General features: G+C 40.6%; 2 pseudogenes; both read right to left on the bottom strand.

Moving 5' to 3' along the window:
* Nucleotides 1-7,347: 7,347 nt before the first annotated feature.
* LOC147438363 (uncharacterized) lies at nucleotides 7,348-8,702 on the bottom strand (annotated as a pseudogene).
* A 654-nt stretch (nucleotides 8,703-9,356) lies between these two features.
* LOC147438362 (uncharacterized) lies at nucleotides 9,357-10,496 on the bottom strand (annotated as a pseudogene).
* Between the last annotated feature and the right edge of the window lie 4,868 nt (nucleotides 10,497-15,364).

Below are 15,364 nucleotides of genomic sequence, written 5' to 3'. Positions count from 1 at the left end.
GCTTAAGATCGATGAATACCTCTGGTTGTGATCGTAGCCTTACAAAGTCTTTCAAGGTCTTTAGGAACCTCTCAAGAAAGAACATCCACCTGGAGTGAACCACACCACAAATGGCTATCTCCTTAACAAGATGGAGCAATAGGTGAACTTGGCTAACAAGGATAGAACGTGGGAATGCATCCTCAATAGCACAAGTTGCTTCAATCGCTAGAAGTCGAGCTGTTGGAATGGCTGAAACTTCGATTTATTTGGAACTCACAAACCTGTAACCAAAAAACCCTTCATAATCTTCATAGTAAAGTTAGTCTTCAAAGTAAAGTTTAGGAGGGAGGATCAAATGTGCTATACCTAACAACTTCTCCCACCTTGAATATTGCAGTCTTTACCTTCGTGTCCGCAAATCCACTAATGCTAATTGGAAACACAAACTATTGCACAAACAAAAAGACTTATTAGTATCCAGAACCCTAAACCACATATACACACACACATTACCTGAAGAATCTTGTGCCAATCATGGGATTTGAGCCCATACAGTTGTGTGGATCCTCCTTTCTTAGTTTTAGTGAAGGCACCCTTGAGAGAATGCATATAACATGTTGGAGTACGGATGGATGCAATGACTTGTTTCATCCGCTCTTGATCCACCCTTGATAGAATCCAAGGTGCCTTTGGAAGAACCATCTTCCCCAGAGGCCCCATGCGAGGTGTGGCCGAAGGAGGGAGCCTCCTTATGGCCCTCATGTCCTCTCTAGCCCCCAATGAATCTTTCTTGCCTACTATGTGATCCCATATAGCTTGCCCAACATTTTTGAACACATGCGTTGGATCCAATAGGTGTTGGATTTTCAATGAAGCCCAATAGGGTAGTGATAAGAAAATAGAGTACCTAGACATACCTCTAGGTGGATCATTGGGAGGAGGCAATGTGTTGTGATGCTCGTTCCAATGTCTTGCCCAATCGGCCATGGTCCAATGGAGTGGCTCCATCCCATTGCACGGTGGAGCATAAGATTGATGTGTGGGCGGCAAAAAGCGATGGTTATTGGGGTAGATCACCTTACCAAGTAGAGCGGGTCTCTTTGTCACGAGTGAGGGTCCACAAGTTGGGTATGCCCTATGTCCAGATGTTGATAGTCCTACAAAAACAAAATACATAACCGCATATAAGTGACCAATGCAAAGACATTAAAGAGCGTCACAAAGTATAAGCTTACCAGGGAAATGACGAAGAACCCCCCTCCCATGACTGCTTCCTGGCGCAATCGCTCTTCCGTCCTCCTCCTGCCTCTGTGCCCGATCACACTCCAATGGGGAGCAACATCAATGGATGCCAAAACCCTCGGATCGCTAGTTTCCATTCGAGCGCGTTTTCTCGGATTGTCCCATAGTCCATAATCATCCATGTGAGCCAAGCATATACGCCGAAGCCGTGCAATCGCACGCTTACATTGCGTACATGGACATGGTAATCGCTCGCTCAACCATCGAGTTCGTTCCGTGCCAACCGGCGGACCCACGTCATCCCAATCGACCTGCACACACGACCACACACTAAATAAGAAAAAATTAAATAAGAAAAAGAAGAATCAAGAATGTTGGTACTGACATGACTGACACTCATTAAAGATAGAGGGGAGGTGGGTACAAGAGGTCATGCAGTCAGCGTAACACATGTAGTGTCATCAAAGATTTTTGCGGTAATACACGCGGTAATACAGGCGGGAACATGCGCGGTAATACGCGCGGTAAAATCCCTAGCAAATTTTTCTATATAAAGGGGGCACTTGCGTGCCCCCGTGAAATTGAATGCCAAAAATTTAAAAACGAGCTCCTCTTCTGTGCGGGCCTGTTTCCCTCTCCATCTCCAAGCTCTCTCTCCTTCTCCCTCTCCATCTCCAACCTCTATTACCCTCTTCATCTCCATCCCCACCATATCCAAGCGATCGAGGTCACGACTGTAAGTGCTCGAACTCTCTCTTTCTTCTCGTTCTTCTACACACACACAAACACACACACAATGCATACACATTGCACACACACACACATGCACACACATGCACACACACATTGTACACACACACACACACTCTATTTTGTGCACAATCAGACACTAATGCGTGCATTAGTGTGTGCATGCATTATACACACACTAATTCCCGCATTAGTGCGTGCATGCGTTACAAGCACACACTAATGCTTGCATTAGGGTGTGCTTGTGCATGAATTAGTGTGCAAGCATTATACACACACCCTAATGCTTGCATTAGTGTGTGATTGTGCACAAATTAATGTGTTTTCACACACTATTTTGTGCACAATCACACACTAATGCTTGCATTAGGGTGTGCATGCATTATACACAGACTAATGCTTGCATTAGTGTGTGATTGTGCACAAAATAGTGTATTTTCACACACTATTTTGTGCACAATCACACACTAATGTCCGCATTAGTGTGTGCATGCGTTACAAGCACACACTAATGCAAGCATTAGTGTGTGCATGCATTATACACACACACTAATGCTTGCATTAATGTGTGATTGTGCACAAATTAGTTTGTTTTCACACACTAATTTATGCACAATCACACACTAATGCAAGCATTAGTGTGTGATTGTGCACAAATTAGTGTGTTTCCACACACTATTTTGTGCACAATGCATGCATTAGTGTGTGTGTGTGTGTGTGTGTGTGTGTGTGTGTATAATGCATGCATTGTGCACAAATTAGTGTGTTTGCACACACTAATTTGTGCACAATCACACACTAATGCAAGCATTAGTGTGTGCTAGAGAGTGTGCATGCATTAGTGTGTTTCCACACACTAATTTGTGCCCAAGCACACAAACGCTTACGTTTGTGTGCTTGGGCACAAATTAGTGTGTGGAAACACACTAATGCATGCACACTCTCTAGCACACACTAATGCTTGAATTAGTGTGTGATTGTGCACAAATTAGTGTGTGCAAACACACTAATTTGTGCACAATGCATGCATTATACACACACACACACACTAATGCATTAGTGTGTTTCCACACACTAATTTGTGCCCAAGCACACACTGATGCAAGCGTTAGTGTGTGCATACCTCTCTAGCACACACTAATGCTTGCATTAGTGTGTGCTTGTGCACTAATTAGTGTGTCTACACACTAATGCATGCACAAGCACACACTATTGTGAGCATTGGTGTGTGAAAAAATTGCACACACTAATGCAAGCATTAGTGTGTGTGTGCATGCATTGGTGTGTTTTCACACACTAATTTGTGCACAAGCACACACTAATGCTTGCATTAGTGTGTGCATGCGTTACAAGCACACATTAATGCTTGCATTAGTGTGTGCTTGGGCATGCATTAGTATACCAAAACATACCTCCATTAGCATTAGCATACCAAAACATACCTCCATGTGGGTGTGCGATGAAGTTGATTGAGACCCCAATGGTCACCGAGAAGCCCAACGGTAGATTAAGGTCCAACACACACACACTAGATTAATTTCTTTGTCACACACTAACGCACACACACACACACTCTAAATGGATGCAAAAAAAATAAGCACACAAACCATTTCTTAAATAAGAGATAAAAGGAATCCTATGCAGGAAGGAATCCTATGCAATAAAGAATCTCACTTTGACTAGAATCCAATGTTAATTAGGGTTCCTTTTTTTGTGAAATTGTAGGATATGGCATCCTTTTCCACGCCCGGCTATCGATCCATAGAGGACTTTCTTGCCGAGGGCCTCTCTTACGAGGACGCTTGTGATGCTTACTACTCGCAGTCTTCCTCCCACCAGTCACAATCCACCTTTGGCTTTCGATGGTTCCGAGATGCAGTACACGACCCCGACCTCGAGAGGGCATACCGCACGCAGGCAGAGTGGCTATCCTCGCAGCAGAGTCTTCTAGGGCGGTACACACCAGCACAGTTGGCTGCCTATGAGCTCTCACCGCTTGCGACACCGGGCGTCGGCACTCCGATCGTGCAGAGTGTGCCTCCCAGTGGGCCTCCCTCCACCTTACCCTCGACTTTCCCGTCACCCGCAGCTCCCTCCACCTTGCATTCGCAGCGATCCACGCCCGCACCGTCGAGTTATGTGTCGCCTACACCACCCAACGGTTCGGGCTCGGGCCAGCGCTCTTCGGGTGGCCAGCGCTCTTCCCGTAGTGGTGGCTCACACTCTCGTCGAGGTAGTGGCTTGTGCTGCTTTGGTGGTGGAGGGGGCAGTGCTATAGATTCACCTCCTCTTACACCCCGACCTCCTCATTCACCCCTTGGAGCTCCACATGAGGATGAGGACCGCGATGCGCCCACCCCGGACGCTCGTGGTACTACTATTATATACATCGAGGGGGGGAGGTGGATCTAGGTTCCTCTTTGGGGAGAACATTTCGAGGGCACCTTAACCAGCTGATCCACTCGACATACCAAGACTTCTTTAAATCTTTCAAAGATCAGGACCTAGCCAACTTGACATACATTCACACGACATTGCTCATGCGGTTCCCTAATCCGGAAGTGGAAGAGTTCTCCAGGCAGTGGCTCGAGGAGTACGTCAAGAATTTCTTGAAAAATAAGAAGTCCAGTGTGCGGAGGGCGGCAAAGCGAACATTTGAATCTGAGGATCACAACTATCGTCCTGGAAATGTTCACGACGAGGAGTTAGAGAAAGCCCAGGGCGAGCTGGAGGACGAGAGAGCGACGGGTGCTAGGGCGCACACTCGGTAGGTGGAGGTGAGGGTGCAGCAAACGCCCACGCATTACGGTTCGGGCGGAAAAGCAGCATGGAAAGATAAATTTGTGAGTGCACGTATTTTCATTTGAATTGATTTAATTTGTGGTAATAAGGTTAGGTTTGTGATATTTTTTAATTGATATACAGCAAAATATTACTATGACCCGCCCAAGCCGAGAGATCCAGAGATACAGAGAGAGCCACTCCGAATATCAGACATGGTGCTGGCTGTATGAAAACAACAAAATCAATTGCAAAAAATGCATGTCGTATACTACAGCCTGTAAGTGTGAACTTTTAAAAAAAAATGAGTGCATGCAGAATTATGTATCCATTTGTATTAATTAAAGGTTTTGGTGTTTTTTTCTTTTCTAGAGTCAAGGAGTCCCTCAAGAGGTCCCAGGATCCGAGTAGCTCAATCCTCCAAGTGTTTTTGGGCCCGTCTTCTTTTGGCCACAATTGTATAGCCCCCATGTATCGCCTATTTGGGCAATTTTGTAATATCCAATATAATTAAACACTTGATTTTGGTCCAAAGTCTTCTTTTGGCCACAATTGTATAGCCGCCATGCATCGCCTATTTGGGCAATTTTGTAATGAATAGTTTCTCCAATATAATTAAACATTTGATTTTGGTCCAAAGTTTTTGTGCAATGAAATTTTTGTTTTTTTATTTATTAAATTTATAGGGAAAAAAAGGCAAATGACCATTTGGATGGGTCCTACCAAGGACCATCCAAATGGTCATCTGCTTTTTTTAAAAAAATACTCGCGTGCGCGGTAATGTTTGCGGTAATACTGGCAGTAAGTTCCGCGGAAATAAGTGCGAAAATATAGCTGAGCCGATTACCGCGTGCATTGCTAAAGGACCATTACCGCGAGCATTGACTCGAGCATTACCACCTCCGAGATTTTTTGACTTCAACTTTTCCTTTGTTTTTGTGCGTCTATCTGAGCGGTAATGTGCTCCAAATGTCATAGTGGAAGGGCATGTGTGTGTAGAGTGCCAGTAAAGGTGAGAGAGGGCGCGCGAGATAAAAAGGAAAGGTTCAAGGTTGAGAAATTTGCCATTTTTTAAAGGGATATGGCTGCGTAAGCCCGTAGAGTGGCACATCTTTTTTTCCAATGTTGAGCATGGTTCATTCTATGGATACCGTCAACGGCGAGGCACAAGGGGCTTTGGACAGCTTACCATATAGTAAAAAATATATGATTTCTAGATGATTCACTAGTTTCAATACACACATCTAGTAAGAGTGCAAACTAGTAAAAAAGAGACAACTCCTAAATGCTACATATAGTAATTTTGTTACTATATGGAGAGGTGAATAGCCATATGGCAATTCAAGTCTCAATATGGTAAAAAGATCACTAGTTCAATGTAGGAGTTGACTCAATTACTAGTTTGACCTTACATATCGGTGTTTTTCAAACCAGTAAGTCAACTAGCAATTTTTGTTTACGACCTAGCAAGTCATCTAGTAATATATAAGGACGGTTGCTTGCAAACTAGTAGTTCATCTAGTAACTTTTCTATAAACAACCTAGTAGTTCACCTAATAATTTATTAAGGAACATGTAGACACAAAATAGTAATAATCTAAAAATTTTCCCATGAGCAAACAATTTAGGAGAGATTACTTCAACATTAGGAGACTAAAGTAGGCTTAATTCATAAAGATAGCTATGAGTATAACAAATGAAAGCTTACATAACATGTGTTACATGCTACAGTTCTTAAATCATGTGGTTGGATTATAAAACTACTTGTCATTTGTTACAATGATATCCTTCATGGATAAAGAGCCAACTTTATCAAAAGAAAAAATTATCAGGCCTTCTAACAAAAGCCATGTAACTAAATCTTCACACATAGTGGATTTATTAGTATCCTCATTTGCTCTCTTCTTGAGGAAACTATTCGATTTTTGCATAGCAAAATACGTTGGCTTGATCAAGTGGTACAAGTCTTGTACTTTCTTGAGATTTAGCCACTTCATTAATATAGTTTCTTTGTCATCCCTGGACAAATTTCGTGCCATAATTGTCATAACAAAATAACATGGTTTAAAAAGTGACGTATTATTTTTGTGAACATAAGTAAGACAATGTTTTTAGCTTTTATTGCATACTTGAAATTCCAACACACATTGATTTTGATTCATTGAACATCCCCCATCAGATTTCTGCTCCTAAAACAATTAAAGTTCACTCTTTTATTTTGTAGCCACATGCAAAAATATTTAAAGAATCTTATTTTTGTGAAGCAAAAAACCTTTTTCTTTTTAAGCTTCAAAAACTTTGAAGCTTGATCTTTCTCCTTTAGTAGCTCTTCAATCTTAGAAGTAGCCTATAGAAGTGGGAAAACATGGCTTTTTTATAACATTAAAATTAAGTAGGGTAAGTATTTCATTAAATAAATATTCCATGTGAAGCATCTTCAAATAGTACCTTGCGCTTTCGTGTGCTTTTTCTTTTCTGTTCTTTGTTTGTACCACTTATAATTTGTGTCCTTCCATTGATTTTTTCCTTCACAAATTATTCAAGAAAAGAGTGCAATCAACAAAAAAATTTAGAGTGAAAAAAATACATGAATTAGAATTGTACGAGTTTTGTGATATGGTCTTCACACTTATCTAATTCATTGTTTACTTCCATATCCTCTTCTTGATAGCATTGGACAAACTCTTCATCTTGCATATAGTTTCTATATGCCTGCGCATTAAGCAATTGAATTTGGATATCTCACACACACATACACACAAAACTAGCTAAATTTACCTCAATTATTTCAATTGATATCTTTGTGTGTGTGTGTGTGTGTGTGTGTGTGTGTGTGTGTGTGTGTGTGTGTGAGAGAGAGAGAGAGAGAGAGAGAGAGAGAGAGAGAGAGAGGAGTAAACCGCACATACCTCATAAGCATCACTTTGTAAGTCATGATTTTTCCATGGCATCTTAGGAATGTATGCTTCCGTCTCTCTCTCAACACATAATAACAAATTTTATCATGATAGGTCATACATTATTGTTATTTTAAGATAGAAGTGCTTACATGAGTAGCTTGTGGTTGCTCTTCTTCTTCTTCAATAGATATACAAGTGGTTTCTTGTGCACAAGCATCCTTTAGCTATTCAATAACAACAAAAGCATTACTTTCTTCATCATTAGTTTTCATATAAATTTCCAATACCTTAGAGGATTACTCACAAGTTTTGTGAGTGAACCATATTCTCCTAGCTCACTTTCTCCTTGTAGTTCACTTTCTCCTCCATCATTCTCATGAAATTCTTGGTTATCATCATCATCATCTTTTTCTTTTTCTATCAAATCTCATGAAAACATTTCGATTATACTTTGACATAATAGAATTTCATTACTTAGAGAAAATCCTACAAAATGACACATACCATTGGGGTGCTAGAAGATAATTCGTTGTTTGGTTTCTTTTTTCTCCATTTTCGTTTTGCCGCAAGAGACTTGATGGCCCATGTATAAATGTCCTCTTCTTTCCAATGATAATTTTGTCTAGCTACTATTACAGGCTTAAGCTCACCTTTATTTTTTCTTATTACATCCAACACGGTATTCTTTCTCTCCATGTTATTTCTAAGGTCTCCAAATGGCTTGTGTTTGGCAAACCATCCTCTAACAAACCCATAGTTTGAATAAAGAACTCTATGTTGGTTATTACCCTCTTCTAAGAGGAAATCCCTACCATAGAGTTTATTGGGTTCTCTAAGCTTAGGAGGTGGAGGCTTAAACACCTGTTCATATATGATTGGGTCATATTTCTCGTTGCTAGTAGTGTCAACACCTATAGAGCTGCTAGATGGAGAAGAAACAACTCTCTTATTTCCAAGATGACTGGCCCTCCAAGAATCTAAAAATTTGAGGGCCTCTTCATAAGAGAAAGACAGTAGTTGCTCCACAAAGGATTGTGGATAACTCATATCTGAAAAGACAAAGCATTGAACAAACACATGAGCAGCAAGACATTTAAGTAACAAAGTTTATCTCAAAAATTATACACACACTTGTCATTACTTTATGAGTAATGTTTTAGAAAGACATGTAAAGAAAACTGTGACAATGAATACAACAATTGTCATGTATAAAATAATATGCATTTTAAACTACTTCTACAAGTATACTAGCCATGATTGCATACTAAAAATAAGTACAATAATCTCCATCCATAAAGCAAGTCTCCCAAAAGTTCTAGCATACTCTATGATGAGGTTCTAAGAAAGATATGCAAAGAACATCATAACAATGAAGCTAGCAATTGTCATCCATAAAGCAATAGTCATTCTAAACTACTTCCATAGGTATACTACTTGCATAAAAATGAATACAAAAATTGTCATGCATGAAATAATAGTCATTCTAAACTACTTCCACAAGTATACTAGCATTCTAAACTACTTCCACAAATGTACTAGCCATGCTTGCATACCATATGAGTAAAGTTATACAGAAGATATGTAAAGAACACCATAACAATGAATACAACAATTGTCATCCATGAAGCAATAGTCTTTCTAAAATATTTCCACAAGATTACTAGCAGTGATTGAATAAAAGGGGCTACCACAATTATATGTCTATGGAGAATTCCAAACAATAGGTATCCATCTAGCCGCCTGTCTAGGCTTTATAACCTTTTTTTGTTTTGTGACTGTCCAATCTTTAATTTGAATGGAACATGTATCCCAACTTCTCCATTGATGCTCCTCTCTGCAAACTTTATAAGTGTTTTGTTGATATGCATCATGCTCCAATAAAGCAAGCTTTGCCCTTTTCCTTTCGTAATCAGTCTCTCTAGCAACAACATCTTGAATCTATATTGCATTCTCGCTATTCAAGCACACTTGAACTATATCATGGACCTCCACCCATAATGGAACATTTCCACAACCTCCTTCCATTAACAAGCTATCACGCTGCCTCAAATCCTTCACCTCATAAGCAATGAGCCCCTGCCTCCTTGGTATTGGCAATGGAATAAATTTGTGAAGTATAGAGTAGATGGGCCGAACACAATCCCATGTGAAAGGCAAAGGGGCCTTCTCAAGCACACTCATTTGAGTAACTGGATCCATTAATAATTGTTCTGAGTCCCCGTTTCCCACAATGCATTGCTTGTAATACCGTCCACCAAAGAAAAGCATACACTTTCCATCAAACTGTGTTGAGAACAAGGATGTTATACAAGCCTTCCAGTGACCTCTGTGTTCCACCGTTGCATCATCGGTATCCACCTTCACTATGACATTGGCACCCACATTAAATATATCCCCTTTAAAGAGGACCTTTTGGTATGTCTTTACTTCCAAACATTGGAAGTACTGCTCTGGAATGTTCCAAAACTTCTTTAGATAAGTTTTCTCTTCACTAGTAGGATCTCTATAAGTGCATCTCTTCTTTGATATTGCAATCCCCTTGAGAAGAAGATTTCTAGTGCATGGTGAATTGCTTCCATATTTTAATAGATCACTCCACATAGATTTAGCCTTTTCAATTGAAGACACAACCAATAGCCCATCCATATGTGACGGAGAGCAATCATGTGATGGAGCATCTGCTAATAGCGAGCTGCTTTGAGAAAGAATCAATGCACAATGTAGGTCCTTCAAAAACCTTTCAGAAGGTAAGAGGTTGTCACTATCACCACGGATAGCCTGAAAAGCTCTTGTGAAGAACCTTCTCAAATAGAACTTTGCAAATGAAGCTTCATCCTCCATGTTATTTGTTTTGATGGAGCTGTATGCCTTTACAAGACGCTCAAATATGTAACACCAAAAGTGGTCATGCAACCATGGCGCAAGGCATCATCAAGCATCTCACCATTACCTATAAACAAGTTATCAAGAGATTATTCTCCTGAACAAATATATCAAACTTATTGTTAACTAATCAAGATATACATACCAGCTACATGTTCTAGAGGTGATGAGTTCGCACCAAAGATTTCTTCATTTCGAACTCTCCATGATTGTAGCAATGTCTTCACGACTTCTATGTCTTTCACAGACCTCCACGATCTCTACTATGGTTGTAGAAGCTGTGTGCAATGTCAATCAGCAAAAATCCCAAAACATGCATTTCAGGAGGAATGCCACTAAAAACTCTCAAAACATATGGTAGACACCACTGGATGAACTTTTGGTTCTCCTCTACCTTGAAGCTTGCTAAGTAGATGCTTGGGGAGTTAGGCCAACGTCCATATCGAATGGAGGTAGGTGCTTCCTTTTTAACAACACACACAGCAGCATCGATTTCTTTCTTCAAAGGAGCCTCAACACTTTCAAATAAATGTGAGATATATTTCTTGAATACATTCAATGATAAGATATGCATTGGGTTGTAGACTAAATCTAGAGAGAGATCAAATCCATATAGATCATATAATCTCCAGAGTATGGACTCTCCTGAGAGACCAGCTTCTTTCCATGATGCTTCCTTTTCTTTGTCTGTGCAACACCGTTTAGCCTCATCAAGAGCTTTTGTCATCTCCTCAATGGTCCTCTTTGAAGGTGGATATCTAGCTTGTCGGCGATTTTCATTATAGACGTATCGTCCCTCTTTTAATCCTATACCAGGTCGTACTAGAGTTGCTTGAGGTTTATCACACCTGCAAAACTCTTGTCCTCCATTCTTGAAGAGGCCTATTTTGCACTGTGCTGGATGGTCGCCTGTAACCATCATGACCATAGCGCGTAGCGTACATAGCTTTGAAAGACCTTGTTGATTGGCACCAAAGATCTTCTCTATGGGATAGTCATATAACACCTCCACACCATTTAGATATAGGCTTTCCAGCTCATCTAGCAAAGGTTCCAAAAATGCCCCAAAAACTTCACCAGAAACCTTCATAATTTTCTTGCAACTTTGAGGGATAAACAAAACTGGCAAGATATCAATGGAAGACTTGATTCCTGGATTCAACACCATGACCTCTACTACCCCACAACTCTTCTGGGTTGTCTGTGATGTCTGAAATCCATCCCAATGTAGCAACAATGCTACATTTCGAGGATCACCCTATTCACATGGCCACCCAAAAAAAAAGTTTGGTTTGAAATCATGAGATCTTAAAAAAAAAAAAACAATGTGATGCTTCTATGTACCTTTTGTAGGCTCCTTTTACACACAATGTCCTCTTTACACTCGATGCAGACAAAGTTGTACTCTTCTCCCACAACATTTTGAAGAGCTTTATAACGTCTACTGGTAGGAAAAGTAGTGTAAGACTTCTTGCAAAGAGGATTAGAGAAGACAACCGGTAGCTCATAAGATGTTGATGGATCCCAAAAGTCCTTGACTTCTTGGAATTTTTGTCCATCCCAAAAATCAACAATGCTTCTTTGGTTGCTAATTGCATCTCCATTGAGCCATTTTTCTTTGTGCCTCCATAAACATAGTAGCTCGTGGCAATAAGTGCTACTCTTTGTCGATAGCTTTAGTTGAGGCCCGATGGGAATGTAGTCAAAGGAAAGCATTGATTTCCTTGCTTTGGCACAAACTGGACACTTCTCGTACCATTCCAAGCAATCACGTTTAAGCCTCGATGATAATGATCCACCTTCACATGTGCACTTAAGAACCTCTCCTGTAAAGTTGTCCTCATTGCTTGGTTGAAGAAGCTTGGATGGATGCTTGGCTACATCACTACCTGTGCAGAAGCGATAGCGCAAGGAAGAAACCGTGCCAAGACCTTTAAGCATGGTTTGCAATTGATCCCAACAAGCCGGAATTTGAATCCCTCCAAGGTCACCTTCCCATGTAGGAGGAAGTTGAACTAATAGCCTAGCCATGCTTCTCTTGGAAGCATTTTTAATCACTTCAGCCCCCCCCAAGTCTCCAAATAGGATGCGAAGCATTCTATCTCGCACACCTATTGGTAGTTTATGTTCATCCCATAAATTTTGGAGCTCTAGTATCCTCTCAACTAGCTCCAAGTATAAAGGAGAAGATTGATTTTCTTCATTCTCACTCATAGATATTGGCTCATCAATGATGTCATTGCCATCACCATCAAACTCAGAGACTTGAGCCTGATGTTCATCATTCTCTTCCATGTTTCCTTCTGAATCTAGTGGAGAAGATAAACCAAAACTATTTTTGAAGCTTTCAAAGTTATGTGCCAAAGCTTGATGGTGATAATAGGTTGATGCATGAACTTGTCTACCACCTGCACAATACATGTTACATGTGCACCATGTGTTTCTTTGAGAATTGTTGGGCTTCTTGCCTTGTCCCATGGCTCGGGTAGGTATTGCATTATGGGGTCCATCAATGTGTTCGGCTAGATGGTTAATTGCTCTACTATCACTCAGGTCATTGGCAAGATCTAGTCTTTGTTCTGAATCCATTTTTTGTTTTTTGCTAATGGAAGGATGGAGATTTCCTAGAACATCTTGTTGTTTGTGGTGATAAAAGGTACGCTTGGTTACAAGGCACCAGCCATTGTTGGAATGTTTGCAAAGATAATTGCAATCACACTTCCAAAACTGTGTTCTCTCCATAACTGCCAATGAAAAATAACTAGCCATGTTTGTAATATTCATTAAGCTATGGCACAACATGCTCTAAGAGAAATAAACTATGGCTTTCCAAGAGGTACTAGCCCATTCATCAAACACAAATTCTCTCTCCATTACAAAGTTAAGCACTTCAATGCTCTGAGAAATAAATAAACATGAAAATACATAAATTACTTTAACTTCACAAGAAGTAAATGATCTCATAAAAGCATTCTTCTATGTAACTTATTTTGAATCTACCAAGGCTTTTCATAAGTACAAAGTCGTTTTGCCGGAATGAGACGGATTATCATACTCATTCTATAGTGCATCAATGACAAAGGCATGTTTCCACCTCCATAGTGGGTCACTTTGTAATATTTGATTAGGCCTAACTTTTCTTTTGCGAACACTAAGTTTAAATTTCCATCCCAATCAACCAAATCGTCAAGAAAAATCTTTTGTATATTCCAACTTTTTTTCCGTTAGAAAATAAGTTATATCATATTTCTGGCCATAACACTTTTATCTCCGAGCGTTGCAAAAGATCTTGGCAATATTGTGATGCTAGATCTTCTCGTAGCTCAAGAGAAAATGTTCGTAAAAAGAAAGCTCGTTCTCCATCATTTTGAAGCCCAGTGGACAAGTGATTTTGAAGAGACATTTTGAACTAGCAACCAAAGAACAATGAAAAGAATAGTACGGATTTAGAATATTAGCATCTTTACAATCAAAACATTAGCATCTTTAACACAAAGCCATTAACATCTTTAACAGATTTGATATATCCCGACATGGGGAAGGAATTGTTCGTTTATAGGGACCAAAATTTCTCTCTCTCTCTCTCTCTCTCTCTCTCTCTCTCTCTCTCTCTCTCTCTCTCTCTCTCACACACACACACACACACACACACACACACACACACACCAAAGTTTCTCTCTCTCTCTCTCTCTCTCTCTCTCTCTCTCTCTCTCTCTCTCTCTCTCTCTCTCTCTCTAACACACACACACACACACACACATCAGCTTCTCAAAACCGAGTTTGAGTCATGTATGCCAAAGTGTAGGCCCTCATGTTATGTGCTAGAGTCAAAAGAATATCCCTAGAAATGGATAGATTATCGACAAAGCTTCAAATTTTGACCTAAAAACAGGGAGAATTTGAAGTTTCCCCTTATTTTGTTCGGCTAGGAAAAATGTATTTTTCTAGCCCTGCCCCCCCCCCCCCCCCCCCCCCCCCCCCCCGCCCCCCTTTCACTCCAGAAATGTACCGCTATTGGGCACTTTTCAGCTCCATTCGCACACATGAAGGCTCAAGCTATGGTCGCCACTTGCTGGCCACCATTGTGCGATGCGTCCTCCCAAATGTACACTCTTTTGAATGATGAAAGTTATGGTTTTTGCTCTACACAAGGTATGCTAGGCGTAGTAAAAGAATAGAAGATTTATTAAAAGAAGAGAATTTGGGGAGAGGGGGGGGGGGGGGTTTTGGGGTTTAAAAGAACTAAAGAAAAGAATTTGGGGAGGGGAGGGCAAGAAGGAGAAAATTCCGTTTAAAATACATGGAAATAGTTTAATTTTGCCCTAACATCGGGTAGTATTGTAAAATTTCCGGTTCATATTTGTCTTGGAGGGATTTTTAAATGTTTGTGAAAATCATTTTTCCCGAACTTATGCTCGTAAAAAACCTAAGTTTAGTGTAATCCCACCTACAAATTTTGAAATTTACCTCTAAATTTTATATTTGAAGACCAGAAAACCTATTTCACATAGTAGGTTTGCCAAGTTTCTGTGGGGTTTTGGGGGGGGGGGGGGGGGGGGGGCGCGCGGGGCTTTTAAAGACGGATTAAAAGAATTCTTAAAAGTTACACGATAATTACCTGAGGTCCAGTTAAGGCGTGCAGCGGGCAGTCGACACAAATCTGCAGAGCGTGGCAGCAGAGCACGACACAGCGCCAGGAAAGATCTCTAGAGCGCAAAGAGCGCGGGCTGACAGGCTCCAAGACAGGACGACGTCGACGGCGCCCTCTCTCTCTCTCTCTCTCTCTCTCTCTCTCTCTCTCTCTCTCTCTCTCTCTCTCTCTCTCT

This window comes from Adiantum capillus-veneris, chromosome 17 (genome assembly GCF_014529385.1).
Source record: "Adiantum capillus-veneris isolate H3 chromosome 17, ASM1452938v2, whole genome shotgun sequence".
Lineage (NCBI taxonomy): Eukaryota > Viridiplantae > Streptophyta > Polypodiopsida > Polypodiales > Pteridaceae > Adiantum > Adiantum capillus-veneris.
This window is presented reverse-complemented; position numbering and strand designations above follow the sequence as displayed.